General features: G+C 42.5%; 1 protein-coding gene across 1 annotated transcript in view; it reads left to right on the plus strand.

Annotated features, from left to right (window-relative positions):
• The window catches only part of tcerg1l (transcription elongation regulator 1 like), a 62,096-nt gene that overhangs the window by 20,585 nt on the left and 26,941 nt on the right, over nt 1–14,570 (plus strand). The gene's annotated exons all lie outside the window — the stretch shown is intronic.

Below are 14,570 nucleotides of genomic sequence, written 5' to 3' on the forward strand. Positions count from 1 at the left end.
TAATGGTTTGGTTATGCAAAATAGCTGTGAAAGAAAAAGTAAATTTATTTTGTTTCTTTATTAAGCATATGATTGTTATTAGTATTATGGCTGCTTTCAAAAGGCATTATGAAAATGTATGCAAAATGATTTGCTCTTTTAGAACAATATTAGAGATTTGCCTCAGGCAGACTAATCAGGTAAATCAAGAAGACTCCTCATACATCACTTCCCACCCTCAAACTCAAACAATAAAGATACACACACACACACAGACACACACACACACACACAGACATACACACACACACACAGACAATCACACACACACACACACACACACACACACACACACACACACACCTACCTAACTAGCCTCCTTCCATCTCCCCCTGACATATTTTGACATATTTGACACTAAGGGCTGGCAGAAACAAAGTGCCCGGGCATGATGTGGTTTCTCTGGAAAACCTCCCCAATATCTGTCCAGCTGTCATTGATGTAGAGGTAATCGTCTGTGAATTACTTAAAGGTTGGTTTAAGGCCAGACTGAAATGTATCGTCGGGGAAAAGGCTATTTTGCTTACTTTGCATTGTTTTAGGTCTTAAGAAATTAGTCATCTTTCTGATCCATGGCCGTGCTGAGCAGATTAAATTTGTGTGCTCATAATTTAAGCAAAACACACAGGAGAGGGAGATGCAGTTAACGTGTGCTATTGCCTTATGAAATCTTTCAACAGAAAGCTGCCCAGCCAACCTGTCCTAATGTCAGGGGAGCTACAGTAGTTGAAAGACAGCTGATAAAGGTCATTGGATAGTATGACAAATAGATTTAACTTGGATAACATCAGTCCTCATATCCAGCATAAGGGCTTTCTCTGTTCAACACTAGATCCTTCATGCCAACTCTGCTCTGCTATGAATTATTAACGGCTGCAAAGATTGTTTTTTGGAACATATTCCTGGGTGTTTTTGTAATATCATTTTAATGTGGCGTTGAGTCTAAATTGCATTTTGGTTCCCTGTCACCGAGATGTGCAGTAGCAATAACCACAAGCCTCCATTTATATGCCATATTCTTTTTATTCTCCAACAATGCTGGTTGCTCTGCTATCTACTCCACAACATTACATCCTCATACTATTCAAAGCTCAAAAGCAATTTGGGTATGTTTCTGTGCTTCAACAAAGTGGAAATTATGTTTTTGTTCACGGTTATATAAGTTATGATGATAATAGTGTATATATTGTGTCCATAATCATATAATGTCTTTGCCATATATAATCTCAGGCTATCAGTGGGCTGTCAACACCACCATCAGGCAAGTTACCGGAGTACAGTAAGTAATTAGTTACTGTACCTGCAGTTACTAGTTACTTCTTTCAAAAGCTATGAATTACTTTACCAATTACTGTGCAAACATTAGTAACTAGAGAAAGTAACGTTTCAGTTCCTTTTTAAATGCAGCTTGTTACATGTCTGCTCTATGATTTTAGTGTTGTTGTGACAGTGTATCAGGTTATCAGACTCTGTGCCCAAAATAACTATGATGATAAATAGTGGAACAGTAAAACACAATAGATACTGTTTGGCAAAGGACTATACCATAGGACTATTTGCCTTAGGTATATTTATAGGTAGCTGGAAAATCTCTTTCTGCATGTTTGCCCACAGGCTCTTGTTGTCATTGGTATTTTGGTTAGTCTGAACGGATTCAGCTGTTGACAGAGTTGCTTTCGACAGCATAGCTTACAAACAGGAATCAGTCTGTTTAGTCCAACGTACATTATTGTGCAGATGTCTTGTGTTCCAAATCAAGCCTCGGCTGTTTGAAAGGAGTGACTCCTCCATCAGCTTCGCTTACACTGGGGTGTTTTCACATCTGCACATAGATGACTTAACTCATGACTTCAGCCTATTTCTATCTATCGTCTCAAGGAGCAACAATGTCCATATTTTCCTGACCAAAAGCTCACATTTCCCAACTGTCAGCCATCGTGTGTGTTAATGCTGATTGATTGATTCACTTCACCAGCGTAAGGTCGGACAATGTTAAATCATTAACAGCAAGGGAATAAGCTGCAGTAGTCTGTTTGTCTTGTCCATATTTCACACAAGGGAAAGGTTACAAGTAACAAACCTTTTTAAATTTTAGTAATTGAAATTGCGTTGCTGAATTTAAAAAGATAATTAGTTATGCGTTTGTTACCGGCAAAAGTAGTTTGTAGCAAGCATGTTACTCTCAACACTGGTGAATACTGATAATGAGTGGATTACATTGTACACTTTTGTACAAGGATAATGTCAAAAGGGATTTGTAGTACAAAGGCTCACCAAATAGTGATTTGCAAGTTGCAGGGTTTCATTTGTACGTGCTATAACTCAACAAAAATGAAATCTATTTGGAATGATATGCACTGATGCAGGTCTAGAAGAAATGTAATTTGTCTGTCTACTCTGTGTGTCGGGTCACAGTCATTTGGGTGCTTTCCAGGAGAGATCGATCCACAGTTCACAAGCTCGGTGTGTACCTACCGAATGAGATGTTTGCAGAGTGTAAAGCAAGGGAGACCTTTTGAAATGTATCAGTGAGAGCTGACTGAGAGGGAAGCTTATACAGGACATAGCAGACCAGAATGAGATGCCAGATGTGCCAGTTATCTCTTGTGTGTTAGATGATGATTTTGAGATGTCTGGTGAATGTATCTGCCATGTAAGAAGGTAGAGCAAAATTTGACATCAGCACGAGTACAATAGCACAAGGACAATCTGTTCACTCTAAAACCTACAACCTGACTACAATATTTCAATAATCTGTTTCACTTTCATGAGACTATAGACTGGCTTAGAAGTTTAAAAGAAAAAAAAAACAGTTAACCATCTAATTGTTCAGTCACATTTTAAACCAAATGCATATGGAACAGACTACAGCCTGGTTTACTTTTGTGAGACCTATCTAAGACAAGCCTTCATGGCCTTTCCCACACCACTGCTCAGGACCCTCTGTCATGCAAGGCTTTGCAAGCTGGCATTTTGTGCAGCATAAAGTGTTCTTCAGTGTTTGTTGTGGCCCCCCAGAGGCACACTACTGAATTATTAAAGGTCATGTAAGAATGTTTTCAGATGCAGTATAACAACAGTTGGAGTTTTAATGCTCTGTAGAACTGGGGGATGCACCTATTGCTCAGCATAACAATCTACTGGTGTTTGATTTCAGATAAATGTTTAATCATACACAGAGCATGGCTCGTTATCCCCCAGTGATGTGGAGGCTCAGAGGCATGTGGACTGAGTCTTTTTTTTGGATGCTGATAAGGAGTTAATCAGTCACTGTTGTGTCTGGATCCTAGAGTGGGTTGGGTATTAAATAGGGATGCGCCACTTGTGCACACACAGAGAGACTGAATTATCTGGGAGTGCTGTGAATAGGGACGGGTCAGTAAAAGACCTCATTTTTCACCAAGCGCTGATGCCCTAATAGATTGTCGTGACTGAGTAATCTGGCGACATTTATGTTTAGCTGGGGGAAAGCCAATAAGCCCATTCTCACTATTGGTATTTTCATTCTCCCCAAATCTTTAACCATGAGGCTTTCATTGAACAGTCTGTAAGACAAAAGGACAGGGTGGGAAAGATATAGCCTTATTTGTTTTGTATCTGTCTGCTTAAGGACATCTTCCTTTTCCTCTCGCCGCCTATTAAAACTGACAGGAGCTCTGTGCAGAACGCCTACTAAAATTCTAGTCTCATACTAAAGAAATAGTCTTTGTCAAAACACTGACTGATTTGCTTTGAACTCGAAAGCATACATGACTTCACACCTGTGGATGGCAACATCAGAAGGCCAGTGTAGATACTAGCTATGCTGTGCTAATAGCATAGCTGATACTAGCTATGCTCTGCTAAGTTCAGCTCATAGGCTTGGGCCATAAAGCAACCAAATATTGAGACTGCATGATTCTGCAAAATGTCATCTTCACTCTCCCTAAGAAAATGGCGTAAGTTGACAGGTGATTTGAGTTGCAGAAGTTGCACGTCTGTATCTGACTTCTCCACTCACCTCCCATTACCCAGGCCAGATAAAGAGATGACTTCAAATGACAAGCCCTCCCACTCCCCCGGCCTTCTCAAAGGAGAGATTGAGATGTGCATTCGTTTAGTCAGATTTGCGATCAGCTATCTCTGTGACGGATGAAGTCTCTGTGTGGCAGAATGTGAATAGGTTTCGAGAGACTGGCACATTCTTTGAACGGATCTTTCTCCCGGCTCAGGATTGCTGCCAAGAACACAGCAGAAATCCTTCAGGGAGTTAAAGGAATAGAGAAGTGGCTATGAAGAGATGGATTTAAATGATTTTCTACTGAATTCAGAGTCGGAGAGCGACTATAATCGGCACTTGACTCAAGGTATCACAGCATTGTATTATTGAGACCAAAGCATTTTCTTTACTGCTGGGAATTTCAACTGGATTTGACCCAGTTACACCCTACTGTTATGGACCAAATCAGATTTCTTTTTTACTTAAGTGTAATTTGGATGACTAGTTGGAGAGTTTAACCATTTCCATTTACTTACTAAAGAAAATAGCAGGTGACTATAGTCAGTGGAAACACAATGAGAAGCTTAAATGCTACCTTTTCCCCCTGTATATATTATGACACACTATTTATATCCCCCGAGAGCTCTTTTCAGATGCTAATTTAAATAGATCCTCATGTCATCTCTTCCTCTCTTCCTCCCTGAGAGTGACAAAGCAACGCACTGACAGCGAAGGAATTATGCCGTACTCGGAGTGAGACCAAAGATTTAGTTTGACACCTTTGCTGGAAAGGGCGAATGGGTGTGACTGATGCCGTGTTTGCCCCTCTGGAGGCAGGGGAGTGCAGTGACTAACTGAGTGCAACTGTCCAACTGAGCACTGGTAATCACCATGTGGAGAGAGAGAGACACTGTTGGCCAGCTCTTGTTTCCTCTCCTGTCCTCATGCCAATGTGATTCCACCATTATAAAGCCTCCCCCCACCCCCCACCACCACCTCACACACACACACACACTGCCTTGCTTCTTCAGTCCCCCCGGAGATGTGTATCTGAGAGCTGTAAACCATTAATATGCAGTTCGGTGCTTGTCCTGCTCACAGGCTTGGCTACGTGGTGCTTCCTTCTCCACAGAAGATGCTTGGACATGCAGTCCACCTCCTTTAATAAGACTTCCACTTATTAAGGCAACGTCAGGGTACAGCTGTCAGCTTCAACTCTAAGAAGCATTTTGACAAATAAACAGTGCCAGCACAGAGGCTTAGTGTGTTAGAAGTTTGTGTGTGTGTGTGTGTGTGTGTGTGTGTGTGTGTTTGTGTGTGTGTGTGTGTGTGTGTGTCTTCTCTGCACTCAGGCTCTCTTGCCTTCAGTCTGATGCACTGATGGAGTTAGTAGGAGATAGCTGGTTACCTCTGTCAAAGCCAAGGATGGAATCTATCAGCGTACCACAGGGCATTTAGCATGGCTTTTTGCACTGATTAATTCAATGTAAAGTAATGTGTTTATGGGAGCAGTTTAGTTATATGCAAGCTGTAATGCATACTAACCTTGAAAAAATACCACACACATTAGACTTTGCACTGAAATTATGTTTCCTTGAATATCTTGCCATTTTGTGGTGATTGATGCTGCATATTTCAATTTGTGGTTACTCTGTGGTTTTAAAGCTTAATTTGGATTCATATTTTTCACTGCTTTCAATTCATACCACGCAAAACATTAGTACATTTCGTAATTTTGAATACATTTGTGTTAATGCACCTGTAGATGAAGTGCCCTTGTCAGCTTTATGCAGGTGCCATTGGATTCAGAAAGAATTGTACTCTTTTTTTCAAGTGACAGTAATTATTTAGAGGCACCATATTTTGTGACATTTTGGGAGCACCAGCTCCAGAACAAAGGGGTTCACCAGAAAGCTGACCTTAATTAAGCCATGTGTCCTGGTGAGGTAATGGGTTTAATTGCATGTGTATTCCAGACAGTGGGCATTGACGGGCATGTGGTGTTTGTTCACCAGGGAACTAGAGCCCTCCCGCCGGTTTTGGTGCTTGAGATGAATAGATTTGATGTGAGCCCATGTTTCCATATATTTCTTTTCATGCTGTTGTTGACTCATGATAGAGTGGGTTACCTAGTGTTCCCTAGAAAGACAGAATAGCACATTCTTCTTGTCGTTTCCTTTTGAGAGAGCATTGTAAGTGGAACTGTGGTATATCATTATGGCTGACATTTTCTCCCATCCACCTCTGCCTCCTCCTCAGTGCAGTGTGTAAGGGTATGCTTGTGCTTGTGTGTATGTGTGTATGTCTGTGTCCGTGTGTGTGTGTTTCTCCCAGGACTCTGCAACAGACTGGCTGAATGTGGAGTGTGATTTACTGTAATTAGGTTTTGGCGGGAGGAATTTACCGTGTAACGTGTGGCATTGACCAGGTCAGCGATGTTAATAACCTTTGAGTAAATTGGTTGTTAAATTTTACTGTGGATGGGAGTGAGTTGATGGTCTGGGGGCGCCCATTAAAACATGGCACCAGCAGGCCATGCCGACAGGTGACCTGCTGTCCTTACATGTCACAGACTCTATTTTCTGTTCACCCTTTAAAAATGAGCCACTGACGCTTCTGGTCAGCAAAGGGTTACTCTTTATGGCACATTAAGTGAGACGTGTGACTTCTTAAAACTGCTTTCAGTCTTGTAATGGGTGTCTGTTTCTTTAGCTCGGGAAATTACTTGTCAAGGTTATTGCTTTGCCCTGCACTGTTGCAAAAAGGCTCTGCTGTGAGGTACCATTGGGTTGTCATTGTTTTTATGTGTCTGGTTACTTGTGGATATATGAAGCAGTTTTACAATAGGGCTCAGCTCACTAAAATAAATGTTACAAATATTCCACTTGCACAATGTTAGTTAGTTAGTTTATTAGTTGTCCCCTTAGGGAAATTCTTTTTCACATTTTCCATACCGCTTTTCATCCTACTTGGTCACAGGCACAGGATGGCACATACAAGGTCACAGACATAGGAATGACACATGCAGACATACATATTTCATACACCACAATACAAGGATACAAGGATACAAGGAAGTTGTTACTGGAAGTAAGAAATGCAGTGAAATTATGTCTGGTGTCTTATGTATTTGTGCATTTATGGGGGGGGGGGGTAAAAAGTGCAGTAGAAGAGGGGTTTAGTAGATTAAGTGGCAAGGGCTGCATAAGAAAGGTGGGGGAGGATTGGGATTGGGGGGGGGGGCACCAACAAGGAGCACCCAAGAGCAACAGGGGCAAGGAAAAACTCCCTTACCAAGGAAGAAACCTTGGGCAGATCCACGGCTCAAGGGGCTAACCCAACTGCCAGGGGTCTTGGTGTGTGTGTTGGGCAGAAAGGCTTGGCAATCAAGGACATGGGTAGATAGGTGGAGGAGAAAGCAAAAATAATAAATAAAAAGTTCTATGGAGATGTGCAAAAGTTGGAGAAAGTCAGATATGTGTGTGTGTGTGTGTGTGTGTTTTGACGTGTGATGAAATAAGAAAATAAATAAAAGGTCTGTAGCATAGGGAGAGGGATGTAAAAGTGCTAAAAATCATGTAGGTGTGTGTGTGTGTGTGTGTGTGGGGGGGGGGGGTCATGAGTGCTGAGGAGTGAATGAGTGCAAAGTCAGTATAGTGTGAGTTCAGAGTTAGGAAATGTTTGAGAGTGCTGAGGAGTGAATGTGTGCAAAGTCAGTATAGTGTGAGTTCAGAGTTCGGATGGCCTGGGGATAAAAACTTCTCCTGAGTCTCTCAGTTCTGGCTTTGTGACTACATAGGCGTCTTTTTGATTTCAGCGGTAGGAATAATCCATTGTTAGGAGGAGAAGAGTCCTTCAGAATCTTTTGGGCTCTTAGGAGTACTCTTCTGGAATATATATCTTGTAGAGCAGGTAGTTGAGTTCTTATAGTACGTTCAGCTGAGCGCACTACTCTCTGCACAGTACTACAATCTCTAACTGTGGAGTTCCCATACCAGGTGATGATGCTACCAGTTAGAACACTCTCAACCGCTGAAGTGTAGAAGGCCTTCATGATGGATGTAGAAACTTTGAATTTCCTTAGCTGACGAAGGAAGTAGAGTCGTTGTCTGGACTTCTTCAGAACATATAGAGTGTTAACAGTCCATGTTAAGTCTTCAGTAATGTGGACAACAAGGTATTTAAAACTTGTGACTCTCTTTACAGGTTGCCCGCTGATCATTAGTGGGGTGTAACTGTAGTTCTGCTGCTGCCTTCTGTAATCCACTACCATTTCCTTGGTTTTATTGATATTCGGTGTCAAGCTGTTAGATTGACACCACTGTGCCACCTCATCAACCTGATCCAAGTAGAGCTGTTCATTGTTGTTACTAATCAGGCCCAAGATCACTGTGTCATCTGCAAACTTGATTATGGAGGTATGACTACTGTTGGCTTTGCAGTCATGTGTGTAGATGTTGTACAGCAGTGGACTCAAAACACAGCCTGTGGGAGCACCAGTGCTGATGGTTAATGAGTCAGATGTCAGACCCCCCACTCTAACCACTTGTGAACGGTTGGTGAGAAAGTCAAATATCCAGTGACACAGGGTGGTGTTCAGTCCTAAGGCCTTCATCTTTGTGACCAAGGTGAGAGGTACTATTGTGTTGAATGCTGAACTAAAGTCAATGAACAGCATCCTCACATAATTCCCATTCCCCTCCTCCAGGTAAGTTAAGGTGGTGTGCATGAGGTTTGAGATGGCATCCTCTGTAGACCTGTTGGCTCTGTAAGCAAATTGGAGGGGGTCGAAGGAGGCAGGGAGGGATGAGCAGATAATGTTTTTCACAAGCTTCTCAAAACACTTCATCACTGTAGACGTCAGGGCTACTGGGCGGTAGTCATTCAGACATGATGGACTTTTGTTTTTCGGTACTGGAACAACAACAGACTGCTTGAGGCAAGTAGGAACTGTCTCTTGAGCCAATGATGTGTTAAAGATATAAGTGAACACAGGAGCTAACTGAGCAGCGCAGGATTTCAAAACCCTGTTAGAAATTCCATCCGGTCCAGCAGCTTTTCTACAATTAACCCTCCTAAAGGCATTGCTCACATCGACCTCAGAGACACAGAAAGGTGCATCCTCATTTGCTTCACATGCTGCAGCTAGTGCAAGATAGTCTGTGTTTTTCAAGTCAAAGCGAGCATAAAAAGCATTAAGTTCATCAGGGAGGGCTTTACTCACATTCATCATAGGAGGGGACTTTCTTTCAAAGCCAGTGATGGTTCGGAGTCCTTTCCACACTCGTGCTGGATCACCCTCCAAGAAATCAGCTTCAACTTTGTCTCTATAGCGCCGCTTAGCATCTTTAATAGCTCTACGTAAACTATAAGATTCTGCTTTGTAATCCGTCATATCCCCTGAAATAAGCCCAGCATTATAAGGCATGGTGCGTGTCTTTAATGCCGTTCTCACTTCTCTATCCACCCATGGCTTCTGGTTAGGGAAGCTTCGGATCTTTACAGTTGGGATGATGGAATCAGTTAGCATATTGATGTAACTCAATGATACTTCCGTAAACTCATTGATGTCAGCAGAGTTCGTCTTGAACATCTCCCAGTCAACGTTGCTAAGGGCGTCCTGTAGCCGGGCTTCCGATTGGTCAGTACAGCGCTTGACCTCCTTCGTCACTGGGGGGTCCGTCTGACTTCTCTGTCTGTACATAGGCAGTAGGAAAACTGCGGCATGATCTGATTTTCCGAAAGCTGGTAGAGACTTAGCTTTGTAACTGTTCTTGAACTGTGTTTAGCAGTGATCCAGTGTGTTGTCACCACGTGTAGGGAAGTGAATGTGTTGAATAAATTCAGGCATGGACCGGTTCAGATGTACTTGATTGAAATCACCGGCCACAATAAGCGCAGCTTCAGGGTGCGTGTGTTGTTGTCTATTTAACACTTCTTGCAATTCTGAAACCGCAGCATCTGTGTTGGCTTGTGGAGGAATGTAGACAGCGTTGAATATTACCGAAGTAAACTCACTGGGCAGGTAGAAGGGTCGCAGGGGCGTAGCCAGGATTATTTTATAGGGGGGGCCAGCTGGGTCCAGACTTTTTATTGGGGTGGCACTTGGGAATCAAAACTACAATATGAAAACTAATCAAAAAGTGTTGAAGATTAGGATACCCTGTTTTAATAATGGCAATAAATTGTGTAAAGCCAACACTGATACACAGGTCCATTCACAGACAACCTGAACAGTTTGTTGTCCACTCCAACACATTTTCCATAAATAGGCCAATGCTATAAAAAGTACATTATGATAATGCACCTTACTTAATCAGTCATATTCAAATGATGTTAACTCAAAGAACAATAATAAATATAGCTGCAAGCAGCAATGAGGGGGCCAAGCAGAATAGGCTGGAGTAGCCATGGCGATAAGATAGAACTCAGCAGACATCCGCGATCAACACTTTCAACTAGTGTCACATCAAAACATAACTGATTTTGTAGGGCTGAAACAGGGCTGAGTATTGCCACCGCCTCCGCCAGTCAGCCCCCCACCTAATCACCCCTGCCCGTCCCACCCCGTCCTGCCCCTCCCCGCTCTTGCACGCACGCATTAGAATGAACTGGATGGAACATGTAGTCATCAGTTTCACATCAAAAAATAAAGGATCGATGAAACACATCAGCAACTACAGATCAAAATGCAATATTGCAAATTGCAGCAACCTCTACAGGTCAAAGGTCACCAAATGTTTTGTGCGTCCTCCTAATGGGGTCATGAATGTATGTAGTAAGTTTGGTTATGATACATGGCAGGGTTGGTGAGATATGAGCTCACTTCCTGTTTGGCGGCTTTGCCGCAAATTTCGATTGGCTGTTACAGCCGAATGCTTCTGTCAATTGTTCCAGAAAGCAACGCACTGATAAGGCATGGTCTGAAGATGGTCTCTGCCAATTTTGGTGAGGATCCGCTGAAATTTGTGACCTCCGAAAACTTGTACGTGTTTTTGATTAAATCTAATATGGCGGCCAAATCAATTATGATGACATCACAAGTTGGCTTGGGTCGGCCTAAGGACCTTCAACAGTAGTACCAGACACCACTAGTGCATTTTAATTCTAAGCACAACAGCAGCTACAGGCCAAAAGGCATGTTTCTTAATTACAGCGCGCCCTAGAGGTCAAAGGTCACCAGATTTATTGAGCGTCCCCCTGATTGGGTCCTGAGTCCATGGACTAAGTTTGGTTATGATAGGTGAATGGGTTGCTGAGATATGAGCTCACTTCCTGTTTGGCGGCTTCGCCGCAAATTTCAATTGGCTATTACGCGCGAACGGTTTTAGTTCCGGAGACCAAAAGCAATGCATTAATGAGGCATGGTCTGTAGATGATATCTGTGAAGTTTGGTGTCGATACAAAATATGTGACCCCTGATACATTTTAAGTGATTTTGATGAAATCCAAAATGGCGGAAAATCCATCATGGCGGAAAATGACGTCATAGGGTGCGTTGAACTCGGCTTGGTCCAAGGATTCCAACGATACCTCATTTGTGACAATCGGGCATACGGGTCAAAAGTTACGTGCGTGAACGCAAGTCCAACTTTGGCCTGTTGGTGGCGCTAGAGTGGTCAAGGTGCCAACATGAAACTTGGTGAAATTAATCATGGGACTGTCCCCAATGAGTGTGCCAAATTTCACAACTTTTTACCAGACGGTTCTATGGGCTGCCATAGACTCCAATGGCAGAGGAAAGATGTTGAATAATAATAATAAGAAATCCTAGAAACACAATGGGTGCCTTCGCAGCTTCGCTGCTTGGCCCCCAAATACTACAAATATGGTATGCAGATATTTAATCTTATACTGATGGCAAAACTATATTTATTTCTGTTATCCACTCCACAAGTACTTGACTGTAAGTAACATGGCTCTGAATTAAGACATTAACCCTTAGAACCCTAGACTGTTTTCAGGGCTTTTTCACTACCTTTAGTTAGAAGCATTTATCCTGGTCATTGTAAGTGCCATACACAAACAAGAACAATGAGCCATGAACAAAGTGAAGGGAAAAAGGTGTTTCTTTGTCGAATAAATTGGGATGCAATGTGAGTCTTGAATTGGATGCCATGTAGGAATTTGCTAGGATCTCAAAACCGGATTATGAACATGCTATGCCATAGAGAAACACATTATAGCTTTGGATTATGAACATGCTTTGCCACCACAACAACACACAAAAACGGTAAGTAAGTCAAGCTATATGAAGTTATTATTTTGATGTCACTTCGTCTGTTTTATAACCCAGAAGGATGTACTTGGTATCAAATGATAGCTCTGTGTCTCCTCTTTCATCTGACATGCGTGGCATATCTATCCGATCACGGGTTCGTGAGTAGGGCCTAATTCAAACGAGAGTAATGGCTGTGCAGCATTGGTTTTTGTACATGATGTTATTTTGCAGTCACGTTGTCTGTTTTTATAGCTCAGGATTGATATACTTGGTACCAATGGATAGCCCTGTGCCTCCTCTTTCTTCTGATATGCCACATCTATGCAATCACGGGTTCGCGAGTAGCCTAATTCAAACGAGAGTGTGGGTGCGCAGGTGAACTAAATATGATGCAATTTGATTTAATTTCATGATTTTTTTTGTATTTTCATACTTGATCGCACAGACAAGTGTTTAGTCTCGTTGGAAAGCCCCACTTCTGCTCTGTCACGCAGTTAAGGTTTCATCTCGTTGCAATTACCGGAGCAATGTAACAAAGAACTCAGGCAACGCAGCAGCCTGCCTCTGCCTGACCAGCTATGGCAAGAACCACACGCAGTCAGCAAATTATGTTTTTATAAAGTAGCCTAGGCTAGACACTGTTAGCCTACTTTTATTGGAGCCATCCGGAGATATGTGCCTAATATGCTTGCATTTCACCCGAATATTATCAAAATATTTTTGTAACAGCGTTACCGCGGGCATTCGCTTATTTTTGATCAGCCTCACACATCAATGTCAGAGCCTACCTAACAAGAACAGCCCAACGCAGCTCACTTTGCTATGATTTGTGTCACATTTTAACATTTTATTAACATTAATGTTCCAAGTCATCATCAACTCACCAGTTGTCACTGAGGTTAAGTAAGTAGTAGTCTACTGTCACGTGTTTTTAACAGATGACTTGAATTGTCCCCTGCTGCTGCTGCACTAGGCCTACTCACGATTTGATTAGAACCGTAGGCTACACTTCCTTTCAAAGTAGCCTACCGTTGAAAACGGCAGCAATCTTTTTTTTTTACTTTTCACTGAACGGAGCTGGGGGGGCCAGCAGGGTGGCCAAGCTTTGACCAGTGGTGGCCGTGGCCCCCCCTGGCCACCACGTAGCTCCGCCCCTGAAGGGTCGACAGACGATCGCTAGATGTTCTAGATGAGGCGAGCAGGACTTTGAGAGAACGGTGACATTTCTAGGATCACACCACTTGCTGTTCGTCATGATGCAAACACCGCCACCTTTCGATTTTCCAGATTCCTCAGTCCTGTCAGAGCGAGCACCTCAATAGGCTGCAGCACAGCAGGTCTTAGTACTATATTGAGTCACAGAGCCAATCCTCTGGGGCATAGTGTAGCTAGAGCATAATTAGTCAAATAATTAAATGGTGACTGGATTTAAATGAACCGCTGCCTTCCAGCACGCTCACTCAAAGGCTGTGCTTTAATACCAGGTTAAAACAAAGGTATTTGGCTTATAAACATTGCATTCTTCGCAGCAGCACTATGGTGGTTCCCATAACCCTTGAAGCATCAGAGGCCTGACAGGTCCCTGATGGAACATCAAAAGGAAAAAAGTACAAGAGACAGGAGGATGACAGTGGGGATGAACTGAGATAAGACTCAACCATAATTCATCATTTCCAGTCTTCACCATAAGTGTGAATATATAATATATACATTTTCCACTCTTCAAATCAGTTAGTACAAGTTTTAATGCCCAAAGGTTATTGTAAATACTTCATTTACTAGACGTTATCTGAATTCATGGGGCAAAATAGGGATGGCTCAATATTGTTTGATGCCTTTTTCTGAAACAGAATAAATAAATGATGCTGTTGCAATGGAGGAAGCTACACTTTAGAATATGAAAAAGTCTAAAATTGGGGGTTTGGAGTTAAAAGCGGAGCTAGAATACACTCAAGCAGTTTTTTTACCGTTTCACAATCAAAACCTTTTGTGGTTTGCTTACACCAGGAAAATAAGATGTAAAGACACTGTAAACATGCGGGCAATTCCGTGATGTTGTGTTCTGTGAGCTGTAGAGATGGACCGAATGGATCTCTCAGCCCTCAGCCATAAATAACTCTCAGCAGAGATTTGGGAGAGAGTTATCTGTTCCAAGGCAGCCGCAAGGTTGTTGCTTGAACCATGTCCATTAAGTCTTCTTCTCATGCACATTAGTGGTATCGATCAAGCTCCATTGTTCAAATGCAAATACACGTGACCCAGTTCAGCATGCATGGGAAAGGACCATGGATAAACGACTTTAATTAAAACCAGTGGGCAGTCTGGGCACTC

The sequence above is a fragment of the Alosa pseudoharengus genome, unplaced genomic scaffold (genome assembly GCF_046254945.1).
Source record: "Alosa pseudoharengus isolate Yale_2024_CS ecotype anadromous, Long Island Sound unplaced genomic scaffold, YU_APseudo_1.1 YU_APseudo_1.1_scf_21, whole genome shotgun sequence".
Taxonomy (NCBI): domain Eukaryota; kingdom Metazoa; phylum Chordata; class Actinopteri; order Clupeiformes; family Clupeidae; genus Alosa; species Alosa pseudoharengus.